Below are 15,366 nucleotides of genomic sequence, written 5' to 3' on the forward strand. Positions count from 1 at the left end.
AGTTTAGGGAGATAGATTCTATCTCATAAATTTGACCACCAATGCTTAATAGTTTGAATAAATTATAACCTCCTAACAGTGTAGAATTTTCATTAGGAACTGCCCTAGAAGTGTGCAGTATGCAAGTGGGCAAACAGTGTTTCATCTGCTTTGAGGAACTGTACCAACCAGAATAAGACTATATCTATACCAGCTGGCCTCTGCTGCTTCCCCTTCAACTGTGCATTTGCTAATCCACAACAGAACTTGGCCTGCACCAGACCGCAATCGCATACTGCCCAAGTGCCACTGTGGCTTAGAGCATGAACATCTGCAAGGAAAGTACTGAAGGCAGCAGTGACACACTGGAGCACAGCACAAATATAGGACTAGATTGCTAAAGTACTCACAGCCCAGAGCAGGGGTAGCACCATACTGCACTGCCCCAGGAGCCTGCTGGGGAATTAACTGTGGGTCTGAAAGCCACAGTTCTCTCCCAGTGGGAGCGTAAGGTGAGCGGCCATCTTGTCCACAGAGAGGAGGCACTTAAACTAGCACCACCCACAAAAGCCATAGTGAAACACACACATCAGTGGCTGGCAACCACTCTTATAAATGACAACCATTTTAGTTGATCATCTTTTCTCTTCCTGTATTTACTGTCCCACTTATCTGTGACTGACTGTAAATGAGTATAATTGGTTATCCCATGGTTTGAGTGGTAAAAAATTATTTGGATTGGTTTTTGATCAGACAGCACCTAGGAAGGTGAGAGATTGGGGATCCACAAAACTCAGGGCTAGGTCATCTCTTGTCCTCAAGAAGCCCTCAGAAAGGGGGCAGAGAGACAGGAAGGTTACCTTCCTAATCTCCTGTAATGCCTTCTCTCCAGGAGGAAGGATTTGACAGCCATGAAGTTTGCAGAGTATAAGGCCTCCCACCACCAAGAACCGTTGGGGAAGGGACCCCTAGACCCATCTCAGGAGGAGCTACCCCCATGCATGCCTGTCACTCCCAGCTGCTGTTGGCTGATCACTATGTAGCTGCTCAGTAGCAGTTGTGGCAGGGACCTAGGGAAGGTGCAGCAAAGAAAAAGCAGCTAGTCTCCTCTGTAGCCCCCATTCCATGCAGCCCCAGCAGAGGGGCTACCACAGGGTCCTAGGAAGAGAGGGGGGAATTGTACTGGGGGCACAGCACTCCCAGAATCTTACAGGCAGATGGAGAGCCACCCCGAGAAGGATAAATGGGGGAGAGAAAAACAGCTCCAGCTCTTACATATACAGGTTAAAAATTTACCTATAACTGTAAGAGTGCCCAATAGTAGTCATTCAGGTTTCATCCCAATCCTAAACTCATCCTGAAAATGCTTAACAGACTTGGGACAAACAATGAGGAAGCTTAAGGCTTCCTTCATGTCATATCAGGAATTCGGTGATAAAATACTAGGGATGATGAAGCACAGAAATAAGATGAAAGATCTCATTTGTAGAGTGATGTGTTAGCTAAATGTAGCTTTTATCAGTAATCATACGTGCATTGTAACGAATGCTTTCAAGTGAATTTTGGAAGCAATATAACGCTATACATTTCAGTAGGTCTTACTGGCCAGGTCTGGAGCGGTTGCGCTATTTGATCTTTGCTTTGGTATTCCTGCCTAGGTTCCACCTCTCCACTGAATTCAGTCTTTGAATGTCCTGTAAGAAATTCTTATTCAGCTTCCCTTAAAAGCTTTGTAGTTCAAGAGTGCCATCTTGAGGTATACTATGTTTCTGAGCAATTCTATTAATTGAATGAACCTCTGTAATGCTTTTGAAACTGTTAGAGAGAAAAACACAAAGTTCTCAAACCCTTAAATATGGTGGCATTTAAAAAACAGCATGAAATAGAACCAAAATACAGATTGTCTGGCTCTGCTCAGTCGTGTATAATGACAAATTATCTACTTAAAAATATCATTCTTGGCCAAAAGTGAGGAGCAATACTGAGTGCTCCGTTTTGGGGTATTCTACTTGAGATGCCTTAAAGCTGCCTGATTTTCAACAAGTTCTAGTCCCTACTCTCTGAAAATCAAATCTGACCCCTTCAAGTTAGGCATCCAAAATCACTCCTCACTTCTGAAAATCGTAGCCCTTGCCTTTAAGAAGAGGATGTGTCTTTTTTCTGGATTTGACTTCAAAGATAACACTAGCAATAACAAAAGATACCAAACCAAAGTCACACACGCCTTTTGAAAAATAAATATTTAAAACATTAAAGTGAAATATATTGCATTACATGATCTGTGTTTGTTAAAGTAAAGGAAGAGCTTTCAGGGTATAAACTGACGCAGGTAGGTAGAAAAGAATTTTCCTTCGGCAGCATTGTCGAGACATTAGTTATTGACTATTTCAGGACACTGGATGAACAGTGTGGTATTATAAATAATACTTAAGATGTGTGACTACACTGCAGTTAGACCACTCTTTGTTCTTCCTGTTACAACTGCCAGCTGGCAGTTGGTTTGGGATAGGGTGTGTACCAAGCTGTGGCAGAAATAAAATGCACAAAAGGGATGAGGGGCCACAGGAAACCAGGGGCCCTCATCAAATGTATACTGGCAGCACCACAAACAAGAAACTAACATTGAATTAGAATGTCTCCTACACTGCAGAGCAACCGAGAAGTAATCAAGATTCTGAAATCTTTATACATGAGTTATTCCCCACCCCCAGAAAGCGTAAGGAAGACTTACAAACTTTTTAGTTAACTACATGGGAAATCCCAGAAACATTACAGTTAAATTAAGATCTAGGAAAAAAAGTAATCTGCTCCCAGCCAGGTGATAACAATTCTAAAGGAAAAAGCCATATTTGTTTTTTAAAACAATAGCTGGCTGTAAGAGAAGATACTTTATTGGCCATTTCTAGTTCAGGGAGCAATGACACAGGCGATGTTAAAGAACACACATCACCTTTAAAAGTCTCTGTACTGTGACCAGGACTGAGTGGGTATCACAGACTGATGTGTAGTTGCAGCCGTGTCAGCCCCAGGATATGGGAGAGACAAGGTGGGTGAGGTAATATCTTTTATTGGACCAACCTCCCTTGGCGAGAGACAAGAGCTTTTGAGCCACACAGCTCTTCTTCGGGCTTGAATGCTTGTCTCTCTAACCAACAGAAGTTGGTCCGATAAAAATATTAGTATTACCCTCACCCACCTTGTCTCTCGGAGACTGAAGTCTCTTGAAAGTCAATACGTTGCTTCTGAACTGCATATCTTTTCAAAGGGGTTGGAACAAGCCTCCAATGCTTGGGCAAGCTCATCTTTCTGAACACCTCTATGCTCAACACAAAACAGCACAGTAACAAGGTAATTTGTTAATACTAATTGAAGAATATTCACAATGATTTAAGTAATAGGTTTAGTGTTGAGTGATAACCATACTCAAGGGACTTGGAGAAAGATAAGACAGTTACCTTTTCCATAACTGGTGTTCTTCGAGATGTGTTGCTCATGTCTATTCCACAATAGGTGTGCGTGCTCACCTCATGCACAAGCACCGGAAGTTTTGTCCCCTAGCAGTACCCATGGGGGGGGAGCGCCCCCTGCAACTCCTGGAGTGGCACCTGCCTGGCACAGTGTAAGAGGAGCTGTGCGCACCCCCCACCCTCAGTTCCTTCTTGCCAGACAACTCCAGCAGCAGGGAAGGAGGGCGGGATGTGGAATAGACATGAGCAACACATCTCGAAGAACACCAGTTATGGAAAAGGTAACTGTCTTTTCTTCTTCGAGTGATTGCTCATTTGTATTCCACAGTGGGTGATTCCAAGCTGTATCTGCTGGAGGTGAGTACGAGTTCACAAGTTCTCGGGACGGAGTACCACTCTGCCGAACCCGGTGTCATTCCTCGTTTGGGAGACTATCGCATAATGCAAGGTGAACATGTGATCCGAAGACGATGTGGCGGCCCTACAGATGTCCTGAATGGGGACATGGGCCACAAAGGCAGCCAACAAGGCCTGTGCCCGCGTCGAGTGTGCCCTAACAACGGGCGGCAGGGGAACACCCGCCAGCTCATAACAGAAATGGATGCACGAAGCGATCCAGTTGGACAGCCGTTGAGTGGAAATCGGCTGGCCTCTTGCACGCTCAGCCATGGCGACACACAGCTGTGCGGACTTTCTGAATGGCTTGGTTCGCTTGAGAAAGCCAGAGCCCGCCTCACATCGAGCTTGTGGAGGCGGCGTTCCTCATTTGTCATGTAAGGATTGGGGCAAAGGACTGGTAGAAAAATGTCCTGACTCATGTGGTAGGAGGAGACCACCTTCGGGAGGAACGCAGAGTCTGGGCAGAGCTGGACCTTGTCCATATGAAACATGGTATACGGTGGCTCAGAGATCAGGGCCCTGAGCTCCGAGACCCACCTGGATGACGTGATAGCAACCAGGAAGGCCACCTTCCATGAGAGGGGAGACCAGGAGCACGTGGCCAGTGGCTCAAACGAGGGCCCCGTAAGTCGAGCCAGCACCAGATTCAGGTCCCACTGTGGGACCAGGGGCTTAGAATGCGGGTAAAGCCAGTCCAAACCCTTAAGAAACCGGCCAGTCACAGCATGGGAGAACACCATGTGTCCTTGCACTGGGACATGGAAAGCCAATACGGCTGCCACATGGACCCTGACAGAGGAGGGTGACAGGCCCTGGGCCCTCAAGCGGAGGAGGTAATCGAGAATAAGCTGGATCGGGGCGGCCATTAGGGATACACCTTGGTCCATCGCACACCTAGCAAAACGAGACCACTTCGCCATGTAGGAGCGGCGAGTGGATGGCCGTCTACTCTCAAGGAGGACACGCTGAACCGGAGCTGAACATGTCCTCTCCTCGCCACCTAACCACTGAGCAGCCACGCCGTGAGGTGGAGAGCTGCCAGGTTGGGGTGGAGGAGAGGGAGCCGGTCCTGAGAGAGCAGATCCTGGCGGAGCAGCAATGGCCACCGCCAGGCGCAAGAGGGTCCCGTACCAGTGCTGCCTGGGCCACACCGGGGCAATGAGGAGGACCTTGGCCTTGTTCGTCTTTATTTTCTCTAGGACCCAAGCGTATAGGAGGTGGCCTGACCAGGGCAGGATAAAGGCATCGGAGATAGCACCCCTCCCCAGACCCCCTCTGGAGCAGAACCGGGGGCATCGACGGTTCTGACGGGTCGCGAATAGGTCCACCTGGGGAGTTCCCCTCCTCCGGAAAAGCTGAAGGGCCACTTCCGGGTGTAGGGACCACTCGTGCTGAGAGGAAAAGTCCCTGCTCAAGCAATCCGCCCTCACGTTCCGGGTGCCTGGTAGGTGAAAGGCTTTTAGGTGGATATTGTGGGCTATACAGAAGTCCCACAGGCTGAGGGCTTCGTGGCAGAGGGCGGAGGATCAGGCCCCGCCTTGCCTGTTGATATAGAACATCGAGGCTGTGTTGTCTGTGAGAACCCTGACTACCTTGCCCTTTAGGTGTGAGCAAGAAGGCCGTACACGCCAGCCATACTGCCCTGAGTTCCTTGACGTTTATGTGAAGGGTCAGGTCTTGTGGAGACCACAGGCCTTGGGTCTGAAAATTCCCACATGGGCTCCCTAGCCCAGGTCCAATGCATCGGACACCAGCTCCATGGACGGGGCCCTGTCCCTGAATGGGACCCCTCTGAGCATGTTGCTCAATGTGGACCACCACCGTAGGGAGGCGGCCACCGAGTTGGGTCTCGAACCTGTCTGGAGGGAGAGAGGCCCTGGCCGACGTTGCATCCAGGAGCACCCCATAAACTCTATGCATTGGACCGGGACTAACGTGGACTCGGCGTTGTTTACCAACAGGCCCAGCGCATTGCATGTGGACAGGAGGAGTGCCACATGATCCCTCACCTGCAACCAGGAGGTGCCCTTGACCAGCCAGTCATCCAGATAGGGGAATATCTGGATCCCCTGGTGCCTGAGGTAGGCCGCTACTAAGAACATGCACTTTGTAAAGACCCTGGGGGCAGTGCACAGACCAAATGGGAGAACCATGAATTTGTAGTGATTCTGTTCCACCACAAAATGGAGGAAGTGCCTGTGCTCCTCGAATATGTGGATGTGGAAGTACGCGTCCTGTAGATCGAGGGCTGCGTACCAATCCCCTGGATCCAGGGAGGGCATGATGGAGGCCAGGGAAACCATGTGAAACTTGAGTTTTACCAAGTACTGGTTCAGACCTCGCAGGTCCAGGATGGATCTGAGCCCCACTTTGGCCTTCGGGATAAGGAAGTAACAGGAGTAGTATCCCTTGCCCAGGAACTCCTTGGGCACCGCCTCTATTGCTTCTAGTTCCAGGAGCCTCCCGACCTCCTGCTCGAGCACAGCCTCGTGCGATGGGTCCCCCAAGAGGGACGGGGGCGGGGGGTGGTTTGGCGGGTAGGAGGTAAACTGGAGGGTGTAACCTCAGGAGATGGTGTTGAGGACCCATCGGTCCGAGGTGAACCGCAACCATTCCGGGAGGAACGCACACAATCGATTGGAAAAAGGGAGCTTTATTGGGGGTGGATCCCTGCTGAAAACTGGCAGGGTATCCCCAAGCGTCCCGTCAAAACCGCCTTTTACCCGCCTGCTTGCCCTTAGAGGACCCAGGCTGGGGGGCACGCCGATATTGTCTTTGCAGGCACTTCTTATAGTTCCCTTGCTTCTTGTGGGCAGCCTCGTATTTCAGGAGGACGGCCTGGGTGGGAGCCTGCTGTGGCTTAAACTTGGGTTTTGCTGGAGCAGGGACATAGAGCCCCAGGGTCTGGAGGGTCGTACGTGAGTCTTTCATGCCGTGCAGCCATGTGTCCGTTTCCTCTGCAAACAGCGCCTTCCCGTCAAAAGGCAGATCCTGCATCGACGACTGTGCTTTGCTTCGCTGGACAGCCCAGAGAGTAGAAGCCAGGACGCCCATCTCATGGACACCACGTAGGCCATGGACCATGCGGCTGTGTCAGCTGCATCTGAAGCGGCCTGCAGAGATGCCCTCACGGAGGCTGCCCCTTCCACCACAAGCATCTTAAACTCCTTTCTATCGCACTCCCGGAGAGAGTCCTTGAACTTGGGGAGGGATCCCCAGAGATTAAACTCGTAGCAACCCAGAAGAGCCTGATGGTTTGCTACTCTCAGCTGGAAGCTTGACGACGAATAAATTTTTCTCCTGAAAGCATCCAGCCTCCGAGAGGCTTTGTTCTTTGGGGTCAGTGCTGGCTGCCCCCTGTCGTTCCCTGTGGTTGACTGACTTGACCACCAAGGAGTTGGGCGCCGCGTGGGTATACAGATACTCGTGCCCCTTAGTGGGTATGAAGTACTTGCGCTCCACCTTTTTAGAGATGGGAGCCAACGAGGCCGGTGTTTGCCACAGGGCATTTGAAATTTTTGCCACCTATTCATGGAGCGGCAAGGCCACCCTGCCCAATGCCGAGAGGGACAGCACATTGAACAGGGAGTCTGAGGGCTCTTCCATTTCCTCAGCCTGGAGATGGAGGCTCACGGCCATCCTTTTTAGTAAGTCCTGATGGGCTCGGTAGTCCTCCTGTGGGACAGAGGGGGCCAGGGCCACAATCAGCTCCTCAGGACAGGGCAGAGAGGCCAGTGCGGTGCTTTGGGTGTCGGCTGGCACCAAAGCATCCACCACCTGGTCAGACTCCGGGCACAGCACCGAGGAAGTGGGGCCTGTTGACCCTTTTCTTGGCGGCCTAGGGATCGAGGCTGATGGTGCTTCCGACGCCCCGGCCACTGAGCGAGCCCCCATCGGGGGCTGCGCCGGAGGCCACAGTGCCCACTCGTACCACTGGGCCGACCACGACGCATGGTACCATTGCACTTGCTGAGGCACCAGTGGGGCCAGCCGATTGGGCTGACTAGCCTGGCCTGTAGACGGGCGACTGTGAGTGGAGGACGGGCTGGCATACGACACGCTGCTGCCTCCGGTGGTGCTGGAATCTAGGTTGACCACAGGACCACGACCTCAGGGTAGGAGAACGGCAACAATGGTAGTGGCTGCTCCACGAGTGATCTCGACGGGCGGACCCGCAACAGAGAGGAGCCAGCGATCGACGGCTGGAGCGACAGTGCCTTGGTGGAGACTTCGAGCAGGATTCCGAGTGGGAATGGCTTCGACCGTCATGCCGTGACCGACTGTGGTACCGCCTTCGAGACAAAGACTATTGGCGACATCCGCCACGGTCCTGTCTGTGTTCGCTCCGTGAAGATGAGCGGTGCTGGGAATCCTGATCGGATGGCACCCATCCAGACAGTCTGGCCGGCATCGAGGGCAATCCACATAGACTGAGCCCTGAACTGTCACTGGGCAGTGAGTTGTGTCGGGAATGTTCCCAAGACCGGTACCGGGCCGGCGGTAACTGCGGTGATCCCAGCGGCGGCTTGCCTCTGGAGTGTGGGGCCAACATCGGCGGCGCTTCCAGCACCGGCATGGACATGACGTCCTTAGCCGCCTGGAGGGCTTCGGGCATAGATGGCATCCCGACATACAGAGAGGCCTGCTCCGAAGGGGCCGAGCTACTCCGCTCCGTGTGAGTCAGAGGCTTAGGGCCCCGATGGGGACCGAGCACTGCCCAACATAGGTCTAGTCTCTGTCCCAGACTTCCCTTGGTGCCGTTGCAAAGAGGGAGTCTTTCTGGTCCTCTTGGCCTGCCCCATGGAAGGGAAGCGATGCCGACTAGTCAAAGGTCCCGGCGGGTCTCTGCGTACCGATGCCGCGGTGCTGGGTACTGGATCAGAGTGGTGTGCCGGGGTCGGGGCCAGCGCTGACTCCATCAGGATGGCCCGGAGTCTAATGTCCCCTTCTTTTTTAGTCCGGGACTTGAACGACTTGCAAATCTTACACCTTTCGCTGATATGGGTTTCTCCCAAACAGCGCAGGCAGTCTGTGTGCAGGTCACTCCTTGGCAAAGAACCTACAGGAGCCGCACAACTTAAATCCCGGGGCACGGGGAATGCCCCGGCCCAGGCTCACTAACTAACTAAACTTCACTGAAAACTAAACTGACTACAGGTACTACTGAACGAACAGTTCTGGGGACAAGCTGCAGCAAGGCTGGAACTGAGCAGTTCCGACGCACCTTCACTGGCGGCAACAGGGACCTGAGGGTGGGGAGAGCGCGCAGCTCCCCTTATACCATGCCAGGCAGGTGCCACTTCGGGGGGCGTTCCCCCCCTACAGATACTGCTAGGGGAAAAACTTCCAGCACCGGTGCACATGGCGAGTGCACTCATCTACTGTGAAATACACATGGGCAATCACTCGAAGAAAAATACGTTTCTCTCACTACAGAAAGGCAACCAAACCAAAGGAAAAGTAGCTTAGAGCCAGATTCTGATATGCTTAACTCACAAGGAACCATACTTTACTCTGGAAGTAGTCAATGTGACTAAGCATGAGGTAAGGTGCTCTTCAACATGAGGGCAGAATCAGGCTCTTAATGAGTAAGAGATTTTGCTACAATTGAACAGTGAGTTGGTTCATTGGGAAAAACTGCTGCTTAGGTACCAGCCAGACTTCTATTTTGGAACACTGCACAGAGGGTGATGCACAGAGGAAAGCAGGCTGCCTTCCTTGGACATGCTAAGAATTGCCCTGTTTTCCCTGAGAACAGAGAGCAGGCACCGTGCAGTAACTAAAGAGGATTTAGCGCAGAGGTTCTCAAACTGGGGATCACACAAGGTTATTCCTTGAGGGTTACAAGTACATGCCTCCCAGCTAGCTAGTAAGTCTGCTGTGAAAAGTGATATTAACAAACATACAAATATCACTTTCAAATAGTGTTAAATATAAAAAATGTGTTTTTAATGGGGGGATGGGGTGTCGCATTCAGAGGCTTGCTACATGAAGGGGATCGCCAGTGCAAAAAGTTTGAGAACCACTGATTTAGCAATTTACTTCTTAATGCTAGAGATGGGCAAAAACTTTCAAAATTTGCAATTTTGATTAAATATGTTGCCAGTTTTCAATTTGGGTAGAAAAGCTAACTGAAATTTTTAATGAAAATTTGTGCAAAAAAATGTCATCCCATGTTCTGACCAGCTGATCAAAAAACTTTGAAATGCAAAGATTTAACAACTTTTGTTGAAACTTTAAAATTTCAACAACCAAAAGAGGGCCAAAATTTGCATTCTTTTTATTTGCACCAATTACATCTTGTAATGACAGCCATAGAGAAACCTGGAAAAGGCAGCAAAATGCAAATCAGAACTTGAAAAATGATGCTTTAATGCTACACATTATGAGGGAAAGCGAAGAATGTCATGATCACTTGTACAAGATGCGTCTTCAAGACAAATTATTTGGTTTTAATTCCCTCATTACTAAGAGCTGATCCCAGAAGGCTTTATGCAGCACCAATTGCCCTAAGAGCATATTAGAAAAGCACATGCAAAGAAATTGTGATCTAGAGGGCAGTAAATAATAGAAAGAGAAAAGGGACGCTCCTGCACAGAAAAACTAAATGAATGTATTGAAAAATACATACAGTACTCAAAAGGTCCCAGTGCCACCAGTAAAAGGCCATAGTGCATTGGGAATCATCACAAATAGTCCTTTATTAAAGTCATGTATGAAAGGTCTCTATGAAAGCTAATAAAATTCAGAATAGGACCTATCCCAAGTTAATAAATATAAAACAGATTATCTTTGAAAGGAGCGGCATAAAAGAGATAGCTCTCAGGAACACGTATGTAAGCTCACCTCTGCTCTTGATATCTATCTGATCTTGAAGCAACTTTTGAAGAGGAGTTTGAAAAGTTTTGTTCATTTGCAAAACAAACAAAAAAAATGAAGAGAGCAAATCATCAGTTAACCAATTAAAGTAGTTGAAAAGTCACCACCTGGAATCCACTTTTGCAAATGTGGACATCCCTCTTCAGATTTGCCTAAATTGACAGTCACAAATGTTGAGGCAGAACAGTCATTCTTGCAGATAAGCAGAATTAAAAGCTCAATGTGGGGCAGTCCAGAACGTAGTGCCTTGCCTCACAGGAGAGTGCCTTAACGCAAAACCTGGACTTAGTGACGTAATCAAAGAGTATTCTACTAGCCTCCAATCTTGGAAGATGCCTCTGTAGAACTGTAATTAAGGCCATTCTTTGTTGTATATTAATGTGTCAGTTTTAATTGTTTGGATTTAATGATTTATTCGAAAATTGAATAACCCAATTTAATTAAGTACACCAGGTACATGTTATGTTCTGAAGAATTCTATAAAAAATAATCATGTTTGCAGAAAAAAATGTAACAAAGTGAACTAAAAAATAGGAAAAAATTGAGAACTGTGGTTGTAATGTTAACCAAAAAACCCCCAAACACAAACACACGTTTTCTTCCATTTCAGAATACTGTAATGCTTTCTCTCACTCACTGGGGCTTATACAATTTTTATTCTTATATTCAGTCTCTGCTTGTACTCTCCCATACTCAAAATACAGTAAGAACATAAAAATGGCCATACTGGGTCAGACCAAAAGTCCATCTAGTCCAGTATCCTGTCTTCTGACAGTGGCCAATGCCAGGTGCCATAGGTGCCGACTCCGTGGGTGCTCCGGGGCTGGAGCACTCATAGAAAAAAATTGGTGGGTGCTCAGCACCCACCGGCAGCTCCCAATGGCCCCGCCCCACCCCTCTGTTCCAGCTCACCACTGCCTCTGCCTCCTCCGCGAGTGTGGTGCCGCATCCAGATTCTCCCCCCACCCCGGCGCTTGCGCCACGAAACAGCTGATTTGTGGGGCAGGGAGGACGGGGAAGGAGGGGGAACGTGGAGGGGGAACGTGGCGTGCTGGGGGAAGAGGCGGGGCTGGGGCAGGGATTTGGGGAAGGGATCCAATAGGGGCAGGGAGGGGGCAGGGTTAGGGCGAGGAGTTTGGGGATGGGGTTGGAATGGGGGCGGGGCCAGGGGTGGAGATGGGGTGTAGTTAGGGCGGGGCCAGGGGTGGGGGGAGCACGGGAGAAAGTTGGTGCCAATGCCACGTGCCCAAGAGGGAATGAACAGAACAGGTAATCATCGAGTGATCCATCCCCTGTCGCTCATTCCCAGCTTCTGGCATAAGAACACAATCTTTTCCCTGTCAGTGGCGCGTCAGTGTTTTCTACTGAGAAAGATCTAACTCCAATAATAATAGAGTTCTTATATTTACAGACTGTATCACATGCACTATGTAGTTTAAGGAAGAGCCCCACAATTCTTTAACCCAGCATTGACCATGTGGGAACTTCCAACTTTGAAAATAATTACAGGAATAAAACCTCCTTTGCGTATTTTCTAATTATCACTTTCTTTGTAAATGCTAAATAATGCATTTAACAGCTTCCTGGGAAAAGTCTAATTTACCCACACATGGACAATGTATCCTGTTCTGTGATTATGGTATTTTCAACTCCATCTGTGCTTTGAAAAGTACAGTCTAATTTTTGAAGCAGGAAAAAATGTAGAATAAAAATCATTAGTACATATAATGAAAAATTTAATCCTGGGCAAGTTGATACCACCAGCCTGTGATGGAGTCTACGGCTTATGGCATCGATACCCTGACATCCCCTACTCAGGAAAACTCACTCGGACCAGGTTACCAACAAGACTAAGGCTGCAGTGTCACATTTGGCCCTGCAGGAGGTGCTGCAGAGCAGTCCTCCCTGCCACATAGCCACAGGTGGGATAGCCTCATCCAGTCAGGGACACAGGAGAAAAACCATGCGGTCCTTTTATCCTGTGACTAGGCCAGCGAACCAGGCTAATGCACAAAATACACCTCAGCAGTAGTCTGAAAAATCTGCAGGTATCCAGACAGAAAAGAGAAAAAAAAAAAAAAAAATCACAAAAACTTTCTTTCTACAGGCAGTTCTCAGAGAAAGTTCTACTGAAGAGGTCCTGGATGAAGCTCAAATTTCAGTCAAGGTTGATTTGGACACAGAGTCCACGCAGATTCCTCAGACACATTTGTGTTATTGTGCATTATTATCATTCATTTGCATTACACTCGTACTAAGCAGTCTCAGTTGGGATTGAGGCCCCATTGGGCTAGGTGCTGTACAAGCACGTGTGAGAGAAAATGTTTGCCCCACAGATCTTACTGTCTAAATAAAAAAAGATCAAGAGCAGAAGATAAGAGAGGCTGGCAATATTAAATGACTGGCCCAAGGTCACACAGTGGATCCATTGCAGAGCCAGGAATAGACCCCAGGTCTCCAAACTTCCTGTCCCATGGCCCGTATAATAGAGCACACCCCTCCCAGCTCCACTGTGGTCCCCGGGAAGCCTTGGAGCGGGCTAAATTTGACTAGAGCAGCATATCAGTCACAACAGAAAGAATCAGACCTCACAAGAAGATCAACACAGGTATAGGGCTGCATGTGGCTGGCGGTTAGAAGAGAGAAATTTGGTTCTGATGTGACCTACAGGAAGTGCTGAGTTTGATTTGAAGGAAAGGCTGAGGTTTGGCACCCTCACACTTTTAGTAATGGCTGTCTTGCTGTCAGACTATGCCCTGCATCCCTGTGCATAAATCTCATTGATGTCAATGGGACATGTACAAGAGTTTGCCAGGGCTCGACCCCCTCTGGGGCGGCGGGGAGCCACATCGGCTCACTACACACCGGTGAGCTTGGGAAATTTGTCCGGCCGTGGGGTCTTCCTCGGCAGCTCTTGCTGTAACCGGAAGAACACGGTAAACCCGGCCCTGCTCAGGGCGGGCAATACTGCTACGTCAGGAGCTCAGGCCCTCAGTCATGACTGAGCAATAAATGAGGACAAAGTATTAAGCCTGGGCCCTAGGTCAGGGCGGGGCAACAAATGCTGAGTCAGGAGCTCAGGCCCTCAGTCAGGGCTGAGCAACAATAGTAGGCCCCAAGCCTCAAAAGGCCTGGGAGAGGGGGAGACTGCCACCCACGGGTTGGGTGGCAGGGGGGACGCAGGCCCTCCCACTCCACTGCATCCCAGCCCGGGGCCCTAGCAGCGGCAGAAGACCCGCTGCTGTCAGTGGGGATCCTGGCTGCAACACACGGACATAGGCTCTGGCAGTGCTGCAGCCAGACTGGGGTCGGCTGCCCCCAGACTACTTCCACACTCCCCCTCGGGGCCTACCTGGGTCCTGGTGTCGGCCTCTGGGGGATCCAGGACCATGGGTTCGTCAGGGCAGGGATTGATCGGCAGGCCCGGTGGCTCCTCCAGATAGCGGGCGCAGGACAGGCCCGGCCAGTCCTGGCGGCCGCTTTGGGCCGTGGGGTCTTCCCAGTCACGAGCTAGACTGGAGATGTTTCAACTTTAAAGCGGGATGAAAACTAGGCCCCCGAATCCGTAGAGAGTGCGACCTTGGCGTTTTAGAGCATACACCACGTCCATGGCAGTCACAGTCTTTCGCTTGGCATGTTCAGTGTAAGTGATAGTATCATGGATAACGTTCTCTAAAAACACTTTCAGTACTCCTCAGGTTTGTTCATAAATCAATCCAGAAATACGCTTTACACCACCACGGCGCGCCAAACGACGAATAGCCAGCTTCGTAATACCTTGAATGTTATCACAAAGCACCTTCCGATGGCGCTTAGTGCCCCCCTTTCCCAACCCCTTACCACCTTTGCCACGACCAGACATGATACTACGACCTTCGAAATGCTCTGCTTAGATAATCAGAATAAACAGGCTAGACTGGAGCCGTCTGGTCTCTCCAGCGGCTGGGGCCTGACTAAGCTGTGAGGGTGAGCTTTTATACTTCTGGGTCGCCACCTGATCCTCTGAGGGGTGGGCTCAGAGCTCCCTGGCTCCACCCACTCCAGCCTCCGGATGGGCTCTTCCCCCTCCGGAGCAGCGGGGAGCCACACCACCTCACTACAGGACTGTATGTACAGTAGAGTTGAGGTACCGTAAGGTAACATAGTAGAAAGCAAAGGTCCATATTGTCAGCACGCCAGTGAATGCCCTGATGAAGCAAAAGCTTTTAGGCTGCTTTGCAAATTTTGTGAAACTTTCTCATTCTCCCTTGAGTCATGCTATGGTGCTAGGAGCTGTTTACAGAAAAGTTGGGCAGATGCTCCTTTTAAACTCCCTCTATAGTTAGCCACTGAATGTCAAAAAACCATATTTAAAACTTGTCCAAAAGTTTTGGTTTTTCCAAGAGTTAGGAACAGAGATGGCCTGAGACACAGTTACAAGCCTAAATTATTTGGTCGAGTCTACAATGGAGGGGCAGAAACGACACAGGGTTTTTAATTACAAACATACTTGGGGGAATGGTGGATCCCTCAACCCTCTTTAAAATTCATGCTGTTACTTTCTTGAAACATTATTTTACCTTAGTTCAAACAGAGATTAAGTCTCTGCACTGGAAAATATGATGGAGGCACCACAGTTAAGGCTGCATTGGAATTCCGACTC

General features: G+C 49.7%; 1 pseudogene; it reads right to left on the reverse strand.

Moving 5' to 3' along the window:
• Window positions 1-14,256: 14,256 nt before the first annotated feature.
• On the reverse strand, window positions 14,257-14,586 carry LOC128835753 (histone H4-like; annotated as a pseudogene).
• Between the last annotated feature and the right edge of the window lie 780 nt (window positions 14,587-15,366).

Source organism: Malaclemys terrapin, chromosome 1 (genome assembly GCF_027887155.1).
Source record: "Malaclemys terrapin pileata isolate rMalTer1 chromosome 1, rMalTer1.hap1, whole genome shotgun sequence".
Classification (NCBI taxonomy): Eukaryota; Metazoa; Chordata; order Testudines; family Emydidae; genus Malaclemys; species Malaclemys terrapin.